This window comes from Vanessa atalanta, chromosome 21 (genome assembly GCF_905147765.1).
Source record: "Vanessa atalanta chromosome 21, ilVanAtal1.2, whole genome shotgun sequence".
NCBI classification, from domain to species: domain Eukaryota; kingdom Metazoa; phylum Arthropoda; class Insecta; order Lepidoptera; family Nymphalidae; genus Vanessa; species Vanessa atalanta.
In genome coordinates, this window is record NC_061891.1 from 9,713,370 (window position 1) to 9,729,122 (window position 15,753).

Consider the following 15,753-nt stretch of genomic DNA (forward strand, 5'->3'; position numbering starts at 1 on the left):
GTCTGCTCAATAGAAAGGCTCACAACATCCTTACGTTCTTTAAATTTTAGATTTTTGTTAATAAGTATTAATGAGCCACCACGTATAGCTTTTTTTCTATTGAACATACTAGCCATCTGGTGACCACTAAAGTTAAACATAAACTGATAATTTACAAGCCAATGTTCTGTTATACATAAAATATCAATGGCATTACTGTTTATGAATAACTCAATTTCTAAATCTTTTCCTGTCATTCCTTGAATGTTTTGGTGCACCAGGTTTACAAGTTTACTATTATTATTGTTTTGATTATTTCTAATTTTAAGATTTAGGAATTTATCCAAGGTTAAATTACTATTAGGTAAATTAATATTAGTATTAATAATACTTGAGCCAGAGACTATCTCTTTTGTCTTAAAATTCAATTTAAATTACTTTTATCAGTCTTAATATAAATTAAATTGTTATTTTTATTATGCATATGATCCTTGGTAACATTAGGCATAAAATAATTATTGATATTGTAAGCTATTAGGTTAATAATTTGTTTAATTTATTTACGTACGTATGTATGACAAACGTGCTTAGCAGACTCTACCATCAGCCGTGTGTATAACGGTACAACTTATTTCCATATTTATTATTGAAATGAACAACCTACACATCGAATATATGATGAGTGGGGGCTGGGTGGTACCAATTAAAATAAAAAAAATAATATATTTTTTATATCTATTAAAATTAACTAAGGCATTAAGTTCATTCAACCAAAATAAATTGAACTAAGACCCGTGTTATTCATCGTTCAAGATGCATCTCGTGAAAGTGCAGACGTACAAAGTTTTAGCCCAGTTAACAAAGCAAAGATAATAGATACCATTCAGGCCCTCATAAATTAAACAAGCACTGCTTGTGGTATAAGAGATGAAAGTACGCGTGAGAATAAAACTGTATAAATAAAAATAAAAAAACGTTATTATTCAACGCATTCACTGTATAGTTCACCGGGTGGCCTAGCGGCTATAAAGCGTGCATCTTAACCGACTATTGTGGGTTCAAACCAAGGCCAGCACCACTGCATTTTCATGTGCTCCAATTTGTGTTTAAAATTAATCTCGTGCTCGGTGAAGGCAAACATCGCAAGGAATCCTGCATGGGTCTAATTTCAATGAAATTTTGTCTCATTTTTATTCATCAATGGGCATTGGAGCAGCATGGTCGAATTAGGTGGAAATCTTCTCAAGGGGAGAGGAGGCCTTAGAACTGCAGTGGTACATTTAAAGCTGTTATAGTAGTACTAAAATTGTACCGTTGTTATTGCCGTAAAGGCTTAATAATATACACAAAGATATACATATAGACTCATTTACGATATCAAGGCCTACCTTGGAGAATAGTGAGATAATATATCAACAGCCTGCTAGTAGTTCTATTACTGATAAATTTTCCAATTCTAAATTCTTAAGAATGGAGGCTACTGTAAAAGGAGAAGATCAATATCACTGTATTATCTATATATAAACAGAATTAGTATGTTTGTTACAAACACAATACAGACGTGTTAATTAAATTTATGAAATATCCAATTGGAACGAATTTTCAATAAACGACTTAAAAACGAATTTTCATATTTTATCTATAATTAAAATTTCGTATCGGATTGAATAATCGCAATTCGTCACGATATACGAAAATATGAAAAATTCAGTTACCGAGAGAAACTTAATAAACTTATGTTCGTGCTCACGCGACACGGCAAAATAAACCTTATAGATGAATAAAATATAAGAAAACGTTACCATAAAATAGCCTGAATTCTGTACCACAGCCATTCGCTATATCGTGATTGAATTATTTATGAGATACACACAAATGCGACCAAATTAAAACAGAGCTCTAAATGAAATCAAATAGATTAGTAACGTATTCACCAAAGTTACTGTTTTGTGTAGTTAATTAGACAAGTAAGCTGGAGCGTAATTGTTTTGTCAATTATATAGTTTAGGTGGTACGGTCAGCGTCATAAAGTCGACAACTAAATAATACTTTATTTAGGACTGATAATCTTATTAGTAGAAAAGATACAGTATGTCAGATGTTTTTAGACCTCCGTGGTCGAGTAGTGTGCACACGGGTTTTCATGAGTACGCCACTCCGAGGTCCCGGGTTCAATCCTCGGCCGAGTCGATGTAGAAAAAGTTCATTAGTTTTCTATGTTGTCTTGGGTGTGGGTGTTTGTGGTACCGTCGTTACTTCTGATTTCCATAACACAAGTGCTTTAGTTACTTACATTGGGATCAGAGTAATGTATGTGATGTTATCCAATATTAAAATATGTATATATATTTAGTACCTTCTTTACCTTCTTTTTCTTCTAGAAATTTACCACAAAATCTAACATATAATAAATCACAAACAATAACTGAATTGAAATAAAGACTGCGTTTTTTAGTTCAATTTTTAATAATATACTTTTTCAGAGATATTAAAAATTTTGGCACAATACCTAAAACATTACAAAACATTTTTATGTGAGATTCTGAACCTTGCGATGACCGACCTCTATTCGGATCGGAGAGGAGCTCGACCGCTTTTACAAATGCATCATCTGGCCCCCTTGTCTTGTGTTCCACTCTTAGTTCGGTGGAGATCTACTTAATCTGGAAGCACATTTTGCAAGAGCATATAAAACCATCAATGGTACTGTCTTCCTATAGACCGTTAAAATTATGGTAGATTCAAGCAGCTTTTAGGAAAAGGGGAAGCCAAAGAGCCTTAACGATAAGGTTTCAGAAAGTATAACGCCAGTCTGGCTAAGTAAAACAAAATCATGTGTTAAAACTTAATCTAACGTATTTGCAGAATTTCACGTCATTGTAATAACTTTCCCATAAATATCTTTGTAACATTTTTACTTAATATTATTCTGAGAGGTATCCACCAATTTCGGACTATGGTTTTCTCTCTTTTTTCGTGCACTCAACCTTAACTGTTAAACATAAGTAATGTTGTTAAGAAATTGGCTTAATGTCTTTTTTATGTAAGGTAAGCGGGCAAATGGCTACCTGATGTATAAGTTTTCATAGAAATTGGCGCTGTAAGAAATATTAACCATTCCTTTCATCGTCAAAGCGGCACCAACCTTGGGAACTAAGATGTTATGTCCCTTGTGCCTTTAGTTACACTGGCTCAATCATCTGAAGGGTGACCAACCGGAACACAACAATACTTTTTAGTTGACTGCACACCTTGGGAATTAGATGATCGCCTCCAGGCTGTTTCAAATAACAAAAATATGTTTATTATTGTACAAGTAAAATTAAAATGAATATGTATATATATATATCCCGCTGAGTTTCTTTCGCCGATTCTTCTCAGGTCCGAGGTGTTAAATTCTGAACCGGCGGTAGATTTTTGACTATCAATAAGCAAGTGTAACCACTTCTATATTGAACAATTTTTGACTTTGACTTTGACTAATTATTGCTGTTAGAGGCACAATACCTGATAAGTTACCAACCAATTATCAAGTATTCTGCCTACTCAGACGGGCTTGCACAGAGCCCTACCAACTAGTGAAGTACCTTGCACCTTGTTTTTACATGAATAAATGATTACCTCTATTCACTTCTTTAGCCAAGTATAAAATAACTTACAAAGATAAATTAAGCAGATGTTTGGCCAGAGTTTACCCAAATTTTAACTAACATTAATATAAACATTGCAAACAAATATTTCATAATAAAAAATAACTTTTTATTAAGATAACCACGTTGTTTATATTACAATATAACGAAACAAACATTTCGAAATTGGAACATCAAAACACGTAAGTTGAATTCAATTACATTACGTAGCATTCATCTAAAATATTTCAATACATTCGATCTAACCTCAGACATCGGCATCTTTACCCGAACCGTTGCAATATCGAAATGTATTCAAGCCGCTGTGCAAAATGCATAACTATCTTCCAATTGAAGTACTAAGAGATATAATATGGAGTTAGTTTGAATTAATTTCTATTGTTCGTGATCCGAAGACCAGAGAAACTTGATTTGTGTTTCAATTTAATATTCCATTAAACACTGCGTTACCCGCATTTTCGTTCCAATGTACATTCTGTTTTAATATTTTCGATAATTGACATCATAATCTTCATGGCAGGTGCAGCCGTAATACGAAGTAACTCGGTACAAGTATCCAAGTTCTCCTGAATATTTTAATTATGTATACATTACTGATAGTATTATTTAATTTTAATAATTTACTCATGTTATTATCAAATCAAATCAAAATAAATTTATTAAAGTTGTAAAAAGCACTTATGAATCGTCATTCTACAGAACTGAATTAAGTTAAGTTACCTACGGAATATAGATTCTACTGCGAACAAACCACAAAACACATAGTAGTAACCCTTTTTCAACATTTAAAATACAAAGCTATGTTAGTTAAATAAAGTTATTTTTTTATTTATATTTTATTTAACTTGCAATGTAAGTATGTTCGGGGAAAATCTTGCAACTCAATCTAGAAGCAGCTCTTTAACCGATTGAGCTGTTTTTTTATACACGTTCAGCTAAGATGACAATACACGAATAACTAGGTGACATCATTGTAAAGTCAACATGGCGGCATAGCCAAGATGGTGGACCAATTATTTAACAAATGATGTGAATGTATGAATCAGCAAAGTTATAATTTATAATAGGGAAGAGTTAAAATTGTGGCAACACTTAAAAATTACTTCTCGGAACCAATTTGAATTATATAATGTTAACTCAACATTTAAACTAAGAATGGGTCACTTTTATAAAAGACGCAAATGGCATAAATTAATTACATTGATTAAAACGTATTCGATAATTAGTGAAAATGCATATTTCAGTCTTAATTACTATTGGTTAATTTGTATCAGTTTAAGAGTCGAGTTAGAGGTATGTATTTTTTTTTTTTTTTGTAATTTAGTCCACATTAGTGTTCGACTGGAAATTATTTCGGTTTATTTTTTTACATAAGGCAATAATTATATTATTTGAAATAGTTAAAAACACATTAAGGACTGACTATTTTTTCTTGACTGTTGATTAAACTGACTACTACTGTTAGACTTCCTTTCGAGTGAAAAAGCATGGCGCTTACCGACTATACAAAGTCAACAAATCCAACGTATGGCAAGGTATTCGTTTCTTTATTAAAATTCCGCAGATATTTTTAGCTTTGTCAATTCATAAATTCAAATCGTATGTAAAAAAAAAAAAAAAATTAATAAAGTTTTTAAATTAACATGGTTATTTTTATTACCAACAGTATTTAAAACAGGATATTTACAGTATTTAAAAAAAAAAAAACATGGTAAATAACCCGTTTTAAATACTGTTAGTAATTAATAAAGTTATTTATTAATATATTTTTTATTTTGAATTATAAATACGTATTTAACATTTGAAAAATAAATTATTCTTCATATTGTGATTTTTTTGTTCGAGAAATTTTTCCAATTTTCCAATTGATCGCACCGAAACGAACGCCACACGAAACAACTAGTGAAATACAACTTGCAAGTTTTCTAAAATGCAAACAGCATTCTCTATCTTACATTTCTAGACGTTTTCAATAAACCAATAAGAAAACTTCGCAAACAATACAACAGCAACGCAGGAATACCGTGTATGGTTTCCTCTGAGTGTTTATTCTGTCCTTGTGTTTACTTGCAACATAACTCGGATACATACTGGTTCATGTATTGCTGAAACTTGTGAATACGCTTATCTAAGGGTCGTTTCCACTGACATGATCACACGAAACGCTTGTGAATCAATTTGCTTTGACATGGTAAGATCACTTAGAACGTTTTGGTAATTGTTAGGTTTTGACTTGTATAGAAAATATATGATAGCATAATTTAATATTCACAATATAGTAATGGTAGGGCATTGTGCAAGCTCGTCTGGGTACCCACTCAACAGATATTCAACCGCTAACAACAGCAATATATAGTGAATTTGTGTTCCGATTTGAAGGCTGAGTGAGCCAGTTTAAGGTTGAGGTTGGTAGTGCATTGCCTATGTAAGTAATAGTTAATATTTCTTACAGCACCAATTTATATGGGCAGTGGTGACCATTTGCCATCAGGTGGCCCACTTGTACCATAATATAGTCTATATATATATTGAAAAATGAAATCTATCTTGCCTTAATCTTGGTTCCTCGTCTCAATATTCCGTTCTTAGTTAGGAATCTTACATCTTCTATTGAAAACGTATACACATATAAATACGTATACATGCCCAATATTATCCAAAGCCTAAGATTGCCTTCAAAATAGCGTTTCCATTATATCGGATTATTCCGCACTGGTTACGCGTGGATGTGTACAGAATAAAATTATTGTGATTGTGCAAAAAGGGACGATGGATACTGAACAATGCACAAACGCCCTCAGCCGAATATCGTTCTGTGATTTTTCACAATAGCCCTCTTCAACACAATGATCGGTTCCAATATTCTGACTTCAAAGCCCGATGCTGTTATTTTCTATATATTTTATTTATCACTCTAATATTATAAATTTCGATGTGAGTTTCTTTCTCCAATTTCTTTTCAAAGCCTACTATAGACGTGTGACGCTATATCTGCTCGGCGGTGGAAGAAAACATCGTAAGGAAATGTATCGGTATCAAGTAGATAGAGTAGACATTTTGGGTAAGTACCCAAAGCGAGGTTAGGGCATCGTGATGAAATAAGTTCTCGTCTCCTCAAAAAGTATTCGATCCAATAGTTAGACATTTATAGGTTATAGCTTCTTAATTTAAATTATTGAACTAAAATAAAATAATTTCTTTAAACTAACTCAAATCAAGAAACTTGGAACTATTTTATCATATTTTTAACAGTGGAAAATAATCACTTGGCCTTGTACCACTTGATGGCCAAATGATGGACAAATAGATATATTTATCTTTGTCTATATCAGGTAAAGCAAAACAAAGCAATTTTTTTAATGTGTATTATAATTAATCAATCATATAAAATTTATACTAGTTTACCTTGCCTCGACTGACATCGACTTTAGTATCCTTGAGTATCCACCCAAAGGTACAAAATTTGGAGGAAAGAAATAGTTGCTTCTTTACTAGTCTTGTGTAAAGGGGCTTGAACGAGCTAATCATCAAGTGAACAATTATCAGAACTTACTCAATATCAATTAAAAATACGTAACTATTCTTAGAGATCAGGTTTAAATACCGGATAAGTACAGCTGAATTGTCGAATAATACCAGATATATTTCTACCGAATATCTAAGCAGCGAGCGTGGTGGAATAATTTTTCTCCTTAACATCAGAGAACGCGTTATACGAAATATAAAATCATTCGTATCTATCTATATAGTGCATATATAGTGCATATACTTTATTCCAAGGAACAATAATATTCTAAGCTTCTAGAACAATCTTACCTCATACACAACGATACTCCTATGTATAGACTTGTATAGGAACAATCGCGAGACCTCAAAATAAACATGTTATAATAACTACGGAGCGTGAAATATTTGAAGAGAACTCATTCACAATCTAACCAAATAAATTACTCTTCCATATACCTTATTACTCGAACCATAAGAATCATTTTCCCGTGAAAGTAATTCAATAGTCATCTCACGGAGTTCCATACATGCGACGTTATTTTTTTGATACTTCGCGGAATTTTCCCCGTTTTCGCGTTTTGACGGCCCTTTTTTGGATGCGGCGTGAAAGGTTATAAAGAATTTCTAGACAACGCTGTCATGAAATTGGATTTCGTTGCAGTTTGTTTGGTTGAGATTTCATCATACTTTTCGGTGGGGAGGACAGAATTTTTTATATTTGTCTCCATAACTAGTGAATTAGATTTGAAAAACATAGTAACTATCAATAAATGTTTTAATACTTTAATTGGTTATTTTAAATTTTGATACACTTAAATCAAACTTTAAAATAAATAACAGTCATTATTTTTTTTATTCTTTTTTTTTTGTTTACGTTATAAGACTACTGATCCCAGTGTTCCGGTTTGACTCTGATTTGTAAAAAAAAAAAAACGTTTTAAGCATAGCTTATATGCTTTTACGATACACTCACTTGCAGGCGTTTTTTTTACATTTAATAGTATTAACATTCCCATGATCCCGCAAAGCTCGGTAGAAATATAGATTCTAGATACTCTAAAAATTTATATTTTTCCAATTTCATCCAGGTGCGTATTTTTTAAATTAACATCATGGATGTCAGGTATTTTAGTTATAGTTTATTGCATGAAAAAAAATGTGCGTGTGCGTCAATAGCTTGAGGCATTTTCAAAATAATAATTTAATTATTCACTGTGACACATATTTCAATGTAATTTAATTGTGTCTCAGTAGATTTTTTTAATTTTTCTTATGTATTATAAATAAACTAGGATTTAATTCATAACCAAAAATTAAAAATCTTAGAAAATGATAAAACGTCAGTCAGTTTGGAGTAGAGATTTATTTTTTACCAATTTTCACTAACGATTCCGTAACTCTTCGTGACGTGACGAAGTTGATCGTTACGAAAATGTACAGGTATGTAAGTGTATTTTCGTAGGTAGTTGCGTAAAATTAAGATTGTTTTAGAGACTTGGATTTGTGATAAATATATGTCGGCGCCAATAATAATAATACACTGGCTTAACAAGGTAAAGTATTTCATTGGATTGCGTGGCAGTTCGCACTAAAGTTATATCTGGGCCGGCGCAAAGTCAATAAGGACAGATCTCGGTCGACAAGAGTCGGGTGCACACGCGTTCCTACGACGGAACATTTGGCTCTCTTGCCCTAAATAACAATTTATCTATGTAATTGAAGATTCGTGATAAATTATTACTAAGACGATTATTGTACACCAAAATAAATTATGGTCAATCTTTGTGCGAACCTAAACCTCCTAACTTCATTGTACATGTATAAAATAATACGTATGTATGTATAATATGTATGTATAATTTATACTTATATAACATTTGATAATGTTGTGTTGAAATAAAACGAATTTATTTATCTTAATATTTATTGACGACCTACGTGGTCGAGTAGTATGTACACCGGTTTTCATGGGTACGCCACTCGAGGTCCCGGATTCAATTCCCGCCCGAGTCGATGTAGGAAAAGTTCATAAGTTTTCTATGTTGCCTTGTGTCTGGGTATTTGTGGTACCGTCTTACTTCTGATTGCCATAATACAAGTGCTTTAGCTTCTTACATTGGGTTCAGAGTAATGTATGTGATGTTGTCCAATATTTATTTATTTATTTATGATTTCTTGTTCACAGACATAACTTATGTGTCCATTACAATAAAACATTCATTAGCAGCCCGTAAATGTCCCACTGCTGGGATAAAGGCCTCCTCTCCCTTTGATGAGAAGGTTTGGAGCATATTCCACCACGCTGCTCCAATGCGGGTTGGCGGAATACACATGTGGCAGAATTTCGTTGAAATTAGACACATGCAGGTTTCCTCACGATGTTTTCCTTCACCGCCGAGCACGAGATGAATTATAAACACAAATTAAGCACATGAAATTTCAGTGGTGCCTGCCTGGGTTTGAACCCGAAATCATCGGTTAAGATGCACGCGTTCTAGCCACTGGGCCATCTCGGCTCATGCAACATTCGGTATTATATGATAACCCTTCTTTTGTGATTTCCGGATATTATGTGTTACGGCTTATTTGTTACAATTCAGTAATTACGTCAACAAATTAGTACAATGTTTCTATTCTATTTCGTACAATTATTTACTATTCTATCACCTATCGATACTGATAATGGTAATATTATATCCAAAAGATCTGTAGTTTCGTAATGGTATGGCAGTTGGAAAATTGAAGAGCGTTCTATTGATATCATATCTGACTTCAAATATTCACGTTAGTTGGTTTAGAATATCACGGCGATCCATGAAAAGGGAGTTTATCGTTATTAAATAAAGTCGGAGTCGAAACGTTAAGTATTAGTGTGAGTGAGTGACAGTCGTGCTTACAAGTTATCTTAGTGTGCGTTAGACGACGTTATATATAGGTAGTGCAAGATTGTCATTTGATAGATGTGTTCATTAATATTAATAAGTAATTCGTTTAAAAGGTAAAAAGTTGTAAATTATTTAAGTTGTTCTTCTATTATAAAAATATAATTTTTCTCTCGATTTTCCTCGATAAATTAATGTTTCGATTTTATGATGTTAATTTGACTAAATCTGCTAAAACCAAAATCAGTAGCGTTGACCAATCACGTCGACTGTTTTGTCACGTCGAGTCGATGGATAACGGCAGATACACGTGTTTGCGGTTTGAACGAAGACACTCGTCAAGTTGTTCACTGTGTTTAATACAACCTATGAGGCCTTTAGTAGGCAGACTGGCAAATGGGACCTCTGGTGACATTGGCGTTGTAAGAAGTAAAAATTGTCAATCAACACCAACTTTAGGAAATAGCTTGTGACTGTAGGTACACTGGCTCATCTCTACAAATTGGAACACAACGATACTACCACCCTATACCCTATATACAAGATAGCTTGATCTTTTTGACTGATGAAAATTTTTCTGATCGACATAACTTTGCAATGACGAATATATTACTGTCTTAATTTAATGATTTTAAAATTTGTAAAAATACTTTAAAGAATACAAAAGTTTCTAAAGATTCAAGCGTTATCCGAAAATTTTAAGACTTTTTTGTATTATATATTATTGCTTCAAAGTAAAATCTGCATAGAAATACTGAAAATGATAGATAATAAATATAACTTTAATTTACGGGCTTATTAGGCTTACGGGCCTAGCGATATAAAAAGTCACAGGATCGATCCTGACCCCTTGGGCTATGGTCGTCCCCACTCCTAACACAAGAGATAAGCTTAAAAAGTGGGGTAAATAGGAATATTAGTAATTCCTTTAAGACATTTATAAAACGCACGAAATGTGGTAGATTTTTTTTTCGATATAGAATTATTGTTCAAATTAATATACCTACTAATGTTTTTTTAAATACTATATTTTCTTACCTTTTTATACGTCATTGAAGTAAAGCCTCATAATTCCTGTAACAAAATAAAAAACAATAATTAGAAAAATATAATTTTGTTAAAAATTCAAAGTGAAAATTTTTGTTATCAATTTATTTATTTTTTAATGTGCAACATCTATTCGTGCGCCTGGGGGGTAAGATGACTTATATGTCGTAACGGGTTTGTATGCTATGCACTATCTCCATCGCTGCTCTCTAGTCCCTTGTGCGTGGGGCAAAATATGTTAAACGTCGTTGCTTCTCCGCGTGTGTGTGATAAAATATTTAATCTAAGGAACTTTATACTTCATTTATTTTCCTCAATATTTATTGATTTACTTTAATCATTATAGCTTAAAATGTAAAATTTCCAAAAATCGTGCCAGCCACATATTTTTAAAGTAGATTTATCGCGGCTACTTAAAATACTTGATAGATTTTAATTAAATATCTCATAAAACAAATTGTGTAGTTAACAAGATACAATTTATTCAACAAATTTGTTTTGCGTTAATAAACCGTGTACCTCTGTGGACACCGCAGGTAGGCTGAATAAATGTTGGTCCGTAACGAAACAAATTGGCCAGCTATTGGAGCCAATTAATCGTTCTGCTTACAGCTTTGTTATTATGTTAACAAGAGTTCTATACTATTACTATATTTCGTTTTTATAAAATGCGCATTAACCTTTGAATGTAACACATTGCCTCTTAGATTAGTTTCGAACTGGCCATTCACCTATTGTTGAAGTAGATAATATAAATATTCCTCTATTTTTTGAATGTATTCCTATAAAATGCATGATAGTAACCCACATATCTTTTCAAGATTATTCTCCTTCCAAATATCTTATTCAGAATCTCACAAGATCTATTGTTTACATAGGTACATATGGTCAATGGATATAGTGTAAGTCGTTGCAGCTGATTTTAGACACGGTGACCAATTTCAGGGGAGACCAGCTAACTACGCGGGACGCATTATTAGTGCGCTAGTGTGCGTGCACTCTCTGTTCCCTCACTCTGATAATTCGATGGGACTGCAAACCTGACAGACCGAAAATATTTCAGGCATAGCACCAACAGCTTCAAATGCCTTCCAAGGCACGAGAGTGATAATGACAATTTTTGCGAAAAAAAAAACTGAAAACCATTTTACCGGCTCAATCTTGAGTTTGAGCCCAGAACCTCGGAACCAAAAAGTTTACAAGACCTAGGATACAGCAATTGGGGTATATTAAGCAAGCTGACAAGATATAAGACGCAGATATATTACGAGACGCTATGTATATATATAGCCCTATGTATATACATAGCTCGAATTGTTGACGCTGAACGTCGAATTGCTGACGTCTTTTATCGCGTTATTCAAGGGGTCTTTTTAAGGATTATTTTTGTTAGTCTCAAATTTCATAGAAACCACCTCAATTCAGACAAGAATTTCACATAAGTGCGTAAGCCTTTCACTGTCACAAATAAGCATGGGTGGTGGTAGTCACTTTCCAACATTCAGCAACCGTGCATCCTGCTGGGTTGCTAATGGTTGACACCATGATTAACAGGCTGGCTAAATACGATCGAAACCAGGCTAGGGATCCAGAACCCTACTAAGACTTCTTATATCTTAATTATTTACATCAATAAAGAAAAAAAACTTGTGATGCCGCGTGGAATGGAATATCCGGTCTAAATGCTTAGGAATCCAAAAACCTCATAACTCAAGGTGGATCAAGTCGTCGAATCTAAAAGAGACTATCTGAGTAGAAGGTATTATAGTTCACAAGTGTGTATACACTCAAATATGCACTTTCTATTTCATAGTTCTCATCATCGAGGAAATACTTTGAGATCTATGGACATAAAATAACTACAAAATCAAGGAAATGAAATGATAAAAGTTAAATAAACGACATGAGTCAATAATTCTAGAGTTTAATTAAACGGCAACGTTATTTTACAAGCGATATAACAATCCGTAAAACGACGTTCGTATAATTTTTCATATCGTTATTTAGTTTGCAACTTTCGACTTGGATTGTTTACAAAACATTGTTTTGTTTAGTTTATTCAATATGAAAGGAAATTGGAAACGTTTCGTTCAATTTAATACGGACTATTATTTTAACAGGACGCAATTTTATTGTAAAGTTCTGAGTAAAAGCGGATCGTTTACCTAATTCGATATTCAAAATTGAGATAGGAAATATGTATAAGGGTAATACATAAACTCGTGGAAATTGTGAAATTCAACGTGAAAACAATCAACGTGAATATTGTTAAAATCACGTCACTATATCGTAACGTACTACGTCATACGGTACGACATTTATGTTGTGTTTTGCCGAGTAAATTGTCGCAGTAAATGTACCGTGCAAGGTTCCACGATACGATTTCGCGACGTGATTTTTCCAATGTGTAAAATTGATTAATTTCACGACCCGACTTTGCATTGCTGCGATGTCACGATGCTTGTTTATATGTGATAGTCCTAAATCATTATATCAGTGCCAATTTAAATTTTTTTTATGCACCGTAATCGTCTATACTTTAAGAAGGAAAGAACGAAGTGCAATCGAGCAAATTTTATCGGCGAACGTGATAACTGTACGTGCTTCGCATAGCGTCTCCTCCCTTCTAACAATGTCCAGGCTGAGATGGTTTCGTCAGATACTCTTGGGATTTTCGTATCCCAAGTCTTTCAAATAAACCAGAAAAATATTCAAACCTACCCGAACGTATCCTACGAACAAAAATAGTTTTGAAATATTCATTTCGATATACAAATAAGTATAGAAGATACAGTGCTGTACAGCGCTGTTCTAATCCCACATACAAGTTTAATCTTACGCTGTCTCTCGTAAATCACTGAATATTGTGGTATTTGGATTTAATTCAATAGTATTTTGGTGTTATAGGTGTACGCTCATGTCATTTCATGTTTTAAATTAAAACTGAATTAAAATAAAAATTAATACATAAATGGACCAGTAATAAGTACTTGAAGTAAGACAATCTTGTGGGCGACGTGTATTTTATTTGTTTTAATAATGGGGCAGTTCTTATTACTACGCCTTTACGACAACAACAATATTTTAGTACTACTACTATAACAGCCTACAAATGGCCCACTACTAGGTTAAGGCCTTTTCTCCATTTGAGAAGTAGGTTGCTCTAACGCGGGTTGCTGTGGTAGAATTTCATTGTTAGTCCACGCAGGTTTCCTTACGATGAGATGAATTATAAACATAAATTAAGCTCATGAAAATTGAAGTTGCCTGGTTATGCAACCGTAAGCCTTGGTTGAGATTCACGTGTTCCACTGGGTCTTTAAGGCTCTAATAAATATTAATATAAAAGAAAATGAAACTTATCAGTTTTAATGATTTTGCATAAATCTTTGCATTTTTAAATTTTATATTATATAATGTCCTTTTAATAATGCTGAATACTGATCTAAAAATCGTTAGAAAATCAAAAGAAGTAGTAAATTAACCAGATGGTAATTACGTATTAATTGCGTACTCAACTTGTAAGTATCAAGCGGAAAATTTGGGTATCATTAGACCTTAATTTTAATTAAATAAAACAGATTTTTGGAATTTATTTTATGAGTCATAAGTGTAGATATAAGTAGCCGAATATAGTGGCGAGCAAATGGCAGGCCTATGGACAAATATGCGCTGCTGAAGATGATGATGATGAAGTATCTACTAATTATTTCCATAAAACTACACTACAGTTGCAGTATAATACGGCGCATTTCTAGGTGCCGCGCCACAAAAATTTTAAAATAGTCATCGAACCACATTTTTACGAAGAGACAAAGTACCTTTGGTCCTTTAGCTTTTCCCGAATGTGAAACGCTAGCGCGATTCAACTACGTACAGCGCCATCTAGTTTACAAATGTAAAACAAAACGACGACGGAGTTATGTTCGCAAAGCCCATTGCAGCTGGAAAATGCAGAAAGAAAGTTTATCTTTATGACTCGAACATCGGCTGAATCGATTCTAATTTTTCATATTTGTCGAAATTATTTAGGGAATCATCGGTTTGGAAAATGTAATGACGTTTTCGCACTTGAAATAATATACAAGAAAATTACATCTATCAATATTCTAAAAATGTATAAATTATCACCTAACTGGATCAAATCGGGACCCGAAATTTGTTTGTGAATTTCATACTATTACCTATTTTCAGACAATCATTGATGTCACCTGTCAAACACACCGCCCTTTGGGTTAGTAAGTATAGTTTACATGTAAGGATTCAAGTATTAAATATATTTTTCTTAAGATATATTTTATTGGAAAACCTATTGGACCTTCTTAATGTTAAGTCCGACACATGCAGTGAGGAAGAAGGACATGTCACTCTCTCATACCGTCATATGGAGAGTAGTGGTTAAGAATATATATTATCTTTGTTTAATTTTTTTATATACAATTGGTAGGTGAACGTACGTTTATTTCTTTAAACTTGATAGAAGAAGTCACTACCGTCCATAGACATTGGTGCTGTAAGAAATATTAACCATTCCTTATATCGCCAATACACCACCAATTTTACGGACTAAGATGTTCTGTATAACTATACTGGCTATATTCAAACCGAAACACAATAATATATTTAGTATTGCTGTTGACGCTACAATATAATATAATGAGTGGGTGGTACCTACCCAGCCGAGCTTG

General features: G+C 33.1%; 1 protein-coding gene across 1 annotated transcript in view; it reads right to left on the reverse strand.

The window, feature by feature from the left end:
- Positions 1-11,096, reverse strand: part of LOC125072362 — a 108,633-nt gene extending 97,537 nt beyond the window's left edge. The window contains exon 1 of the mRNA XM_047682973.1: positions 11,057-11,096. The gene's annotated coding sequence lies outside the window, so the exon portion shown is untranslated. The remainder of the gene's footprint in view (positions 1-11,056) is intronic.
- Between the last annotated feature and the right edge of the window lie 4,657 nt (positions 11,097-15,753).